The sequence below is a fragment of the Chelonoidis abingdonii genome, unplaced genomic scaffold (genome assembly GCF_003597395.2).
Source record: "Chelonoidis abingdonii isolate Lonesome George unplaced genomic scaffold, CheloAbing_2.0 scaffold0508, whole genome shotgun sequence".
NCBI classification, from domain to species: Eukaryota; Metazoa; Chordata; order Testudines; family Testudinidae; genus Chelonoidis; species Chelonoidis abingdonii.
The window spans coordinates 25,880-31,579 of NW_027424769.1; positions in this window are offsets into that span (position 1 = coordinate 25,880).

Here is a 5,700-nt window from a genome sequence, read left to right on the forward strand (position 1 = left end):
CCCTCCAAAGCAGCAGAGCCGCCGGGCCATCTGCCTCTGCTGGTGGTGAGTGGGAGGGTCTTGGGGCTCCGCAGCACAGAGCCCATTCGGGGAGGTTCCCCCAGGGAAGGCTGGAAATCAGGGTGCCCCTCACCAGAATAAAGTCCTCAGGAAGGATCGAGTGAGTCTGGGGCGAGGGGTTAGTTTGTCAGCGTGGCCCCGCTACAGAACCACTGCCACCGGCTCCACGGCCCCCAGGGCACAACGTGGTTCTAAGGGAGACGGGGGCGGGGTAGAGGGAGGCACCCCCTAGACAAGCTGGGGGGCTCGGCGGTGGGTGACAGCAGGAGCACCTGGCCCCCAAGGCTGAGACTCGCCAACTCATCACAGCAGTGGCTGTGCAAAGTGCCACCAGCTCCTGTGTGTCTGCACCGTCCCCAGCTGCATCCTGCCGCCGCCCCCTGCTGCAGCCCGGGGGGGGGTTCAGATCATTGCAGCACCTCCGCTGCACCCCGGGGGGGGTGTCTGCTCTCTGCAAGGGGCCCCACTCTCGCATTCAAACACGGAGGTCGGAGCTTTCTTCTTGCGCTCCGATTGGTCAGGGCTCTGTCTCCTCTTCCTATTGGCTGTGGCGGGAGGGGCGGAGCTTCCTGGGGACCGTCACGTGGCCCTGAGGCGTTCACGAGGGGACTCGTGAGCAGCACGTGGGGCGGCGCGGAGCGCGAGTGGGCGAAGGCGGCGGGGGCCCCCGAGCTCCGCAAATGCCCCCTGGTCCCCAAAAACCTCCTCCCTTTTCTACCTCCCATCCCCCCAGACCTCCCACCCCTTCTTCTACCCCTCCCCCTCCCGAAATGCCTTCCACCCCCATCTAGCTCCCCACCCCCAAATACCTCCTCCCTCATCTACCCCCATCCCCCCAGACCTCCCACACCCTCTTCTACCCCCTCCCCCCTCCCGAAATGCCTTCCAACCCCATCTAGCTCCCCACCCCCAAATACCTCCTTCCTCATCTACCCCCATCCCCCCAAATACCTTTCACCCCCCTCTTCTACCTCTGCCCCCAAATACCTCCCATTATCCCCCTTCTTCTATTCCTAACCCCTCTTCTACCCTTGCCCCCTCCCCAAATGCTTTCCACCCCCATCTAGCTCCCCATGCCCAAATACCTCCTCCCTCATGTACCCCCCCCTTCTACCCCTGCCCTTAAATACCTTCCCAACCCCCCTGGTCTACCCTCACCCCCCAAATACCTCCCAGACCAGAACATAATATGGAAAAAAGCAGGATTTTGACCTAAAAATAAGGCCAGCAGGCATTCACAGTAGAAAATCAAGGAAGATCACCACCAATCACCCAGGGATAAAACAAAATACTACAGAATTTAAAAAAAAAAGCCCTGAACCTATAGATCGTGGCATATTTCTTTGAACCTGAGTCCTTGGTACATATAACGCACATGCAGTTTTTTTTTCCATTAGGCCTGCTTTCCATCCACAAACTCTACCACTGAAGCAGATGAGAGCTGCAGGCATTCAGCGCCTTTGAACATCAGATCACTTTTTGTAAGTACTGATTATCTGTGAGTCTCACTGACCTCAAAGGGGTTTGTGGGTGAAAATCAGACCATTGTTGCTTACGTGCCTAAATGTGGTTTGAAGTGCCTGACTTTTAGGCAAACATGTTAGGTATATACAGATATGTAATATGTTGGCCTGAATGACTGCAACATTAGAGAAGGGAGCTTGGACATAAATCCTGTCCACTGCAGAGATTCTATGGGAAGTTTCCCAAGGGAGTTTTCATCCTTCAGATAGATCTTAGTGTAAAATTGCTTGATTGGTTGCCTTTCAGAGCCAAGTCTTCATGAACAAGCTATTGCAGTTGATCCATCACACAAAGGAAAGTAATACCTTAGAGGCCTTTCTGAACTTGTTATTGCTGTTTCAGTTCCGCTACATGGTCAGCAGATATCCAGTCTCTGAAGCAAAGCTGTCATTATGTTCAGTACAGTGTCTGTGCTTTTAAGTAAATCAAAGGCCTTCCTGGAGGTTTCTCATTGATATTACAAGAAATGATTGGAGAAATCATGCTCTTCTTGGCTGACATTCACATGTCAGGGTGTATACATTAATTAGGGGTTTGTGGTTATATAAAAATGGAGCTAAGATAATCAAAGGAAATAATTCTTTTAACTATAATTAATGACCAAATTAATTCAAACTGTTTTGAGAATAAGCCAATGTATTACATTTGAAAGGCACATTATCCAATTGACTACACGACTGAAGCTGCTAAAAGTTTTCTTGTGCTAAAAATACAGTGAGATTTGATATTAAATTAGAAATGAGACCAAACACTGCTTGTGAGGTTCCAAGTAAACCGTTGGTGCTGTCTGAATAATAATTAGGGCTCCGTGTCTGTCATGGAGGTCACGGAATTCACAGATTCCATGACTTCCCATGACCTCCATGACTTCTGCAGGGGCCAGTGTGGCTGATCCCAGGGCCGCCAAGCAGCTGGGTCTGGGGCCAGCTGCTCAGGTGGCCCCCAACACAGCCACGCTGGCTGCTGCTGGAGTGGCCCTGGAGATAGCCACAGCAGCCGCCTCTCTGGCAGCTCCCAGCAGTGATCCTGGGGTGGCCGGAGCATCCATGGTCCACTGACCCAGGCAGCGGTCCCTGGGTGGCCAGCCAGAGCAGCTGCAGCCTCTGGCAGCTGGTGCTGCTGGCCCCAGGTGCCTCCCCCCGGCTCCTCCCTGCAGCGGCCCCCTCGTGCCCCCCAGCATCATCCCCCCAAGATTTAATCACAGCTATTTTTAGTATAAATCAGGGATCGGTTGAGGGGGTGAATTTTTTGTTTATTGCCTGTGACCTGTTTGTGACGTCTACTAAAAATACCCACGACTAAATCAGAGTCCTAATAATAATCCCAGGGAGGAACTGATTTTGATTAGAAAACTGACAGCCTCAGTCTCAGATGCCAATTCTATCAGGGCACTTCCCTTTTCAGTTTAAGATGAATAATTTTTGTAGGGTCATTACAGAGAATAATATCACAAAAATCCTTTTTTTCTTTTAAGAATCCTGACAAAAATTCCCAATTTGCAGCTCAAACAATCAATAATAAAATGATAGTTCAGGGGGAGATTTTTTTTTAGAGAGAGGGGCCAAATCCTGGGACCTCTCATCTCACAAAAGCGAGCAGGATTTAGCTGCAACCCTTTTTTCCTGTGCGTTACCAGGATCCATTCCTCATCTGGGCCGCAGCATTTGGCCCTCAGTTGTACACTCACGGATAGTGGCTCTGGGACCAAATGCATCACTGGTGTAATTCCACTGCAGTCAATGAAGTTACACTAGATTAAATTGATCCATGAAGTCTAATTTTTACCTCAGAAACATCAATTCAACTCTGTCTCAAGTCAGTGGGGGTTATTTATGGATTTCTAAGGCTATGGTAAAAAAAAATGATGTCACTTGGAGATGAAAATAACCGCTGTGAAACATATAAACCCCTGGAATGCTTTTTGATTATAGAGGGTAGGAAAGAAGGTCCTCTCTCCCCCCACCTCCCATCCTCACTGTTGTTTAAGTGTAGAGTCCACACTATGAAACATATATTTGTAAACAGCTGAGCATTTGCAACATAAAACAGAGAGACTATCACTGGTATTCCTAGAAACCTGATGAGTCACACAGGTACACCTGGGGAGCTATTCTGTAGTGTACATCTATCTCCCTTTTACCTTTGTAGTGAGTATCTGATTATATAAATGGTGTTGACCCATACGTGGGGTTGTGAAGGAATTTCCCCCCTGGTTAGTTTGGCAGACCCCCTTGGAGCTTTTCTTCTTCCTCTGCAGCATGGGGCATGGATCCCTTGCTGGTTTGAACTAGTAAATGATAGATGTTCTTCGAGTGCTTGCTCATGGCCATTGCACATTGTGTGTGTGCTCTCCACATGCACCAGTGCAGGATGTTTTTCCACCAGCAGTATCCATAGGGGACCTGCTCTGGCCCTCTCTGGAGTGGTGCCCGCGTGGCACGGTATAGGGGGTGCTGCCAGCTCCCCCCACCCTCAGTTCCTTCTTGCAGCCAGTGGCGGTGCATGGGATGTTTGCCGCTCTTACTAGCATTGCTTAGGCTTTGTTCGTATCAACTAGAGTTCTTGTAAAGGGAGTGTTTTATAAGGACAAGGTCCAGCTGCGGCCCCACCCAGCCTTCCTATCAAAGGTGGTATCTTCCTTCCACATGAGCCAGGACATATTCCTGCCTGTGCTGTGTCGCAGGCCACACAAGAGTGGATGTCCAGGGGGCCTTGGCTTGGCAGAGCTGTATTACAGTCTAGGTATCTGTGCAATCCTACCTGCCTCCACAGGAACTGCTGGGAGTCACCTAATGTGGAATGGACATGAGCAAGCGCTGGACGAAGAAAAGACGGTTACCTGTTCCGTAACTGGTGTTCTTCGAGATGTGTTGCTCATGTCCATTGCACGACCCACCCTCCTTCCCCTCTGTCAATGTTTCCGGCAAGAAGGAATTGAGGGTGGGGACAGCTTCCAAGTTTACACAGATCCCTGTGTGGGCAGTCAGGCCATGCTCCTGTCTCAGGAATTCACTCCAGCTTGGGATCCTTGCTGCCCTTTTGTTGTCCTCTCCATGAGGTGATCAACTGAGGTCTGTGTGGTGACAGGATCAGTTTGTAACAGGCTTGTCTTTCACATTCTCCTCTCAGGCTTGCTGGCAGACTTGTCTGAGGATCTGACAGAGGCAAGCACAGGGACCACCCAGAAGAACACAGGCAAATCAGACTCACTCCTCTCCTGCAGCAATGCGTTGCCTGGAAGAATCAAACAGGCAGCTTCACATTTCCTTGATCGTGCTACTCTCCATGCACACGAAGGGTAAGGAGAAAAAAGTGTTCCGCAATGTAATTCTGGCAGGGTGGTGAGCTGAAAGATAACCGCTAACTGTTCAATTTTATTATAAAAGGAAAAGTTTAGCCTGGAGAATTGCAGCTTAAGAATCTCCAAACCACAGTGCAGTCTGGGAAAGTAAAGCATTTTAGCTGTTAGTATGGTGCTTCTCCTGCCGTGCACCCCAAAGGATCCTCTTGCGCACCCCACTTTGGAGACCACTGTATTAAACAGTTCAGTGTTCTGTGATGCAGCTGCAATCCTTCAGTATTGGACATGTGGTTTGTTTGAGGGTATTTTTTTTTTGGTGCTTTAGGGAATCTTACTCTGGCTCCCTAATAGGACATGATACAGTTAAACCAAATGGCCAGAAGAAACAGCAGTAGTTCCTTTGTAGAGTCAGTTTGCTCTCAAAGATTGAATGTGTGGTAGGAAGGTAGTAATCAGTAGGAGAAAATTAACTTCATGAGTCTGCTCTGTGCACTGAGCCCAAATAAAACTGTGGATCCCAACACCCTGACCTATGGTGAAGTTCAGCTCAGGGATCCCCTTGGAATATGGTTCTTAACTGAGTGACTTGGACCCATCTCCAGTTTATATTGGGGAAGCTGTTTATGAAGCATAGACGCCATCTTACTTCTTAAAACTCTGTGTAGTAATTGAGTAAGTCTTGCAAAGTTAAGGTGAAGCTTCAAAATCCAGTTTTGTATCTTGGTTAAAAGTACAGCATTAAAACTGCCCAGTATGGAACCTGAGTGAGGTTGTGTCTGACATTTTATTTTTCCTTAATTCTTTTTAAAGTTTGG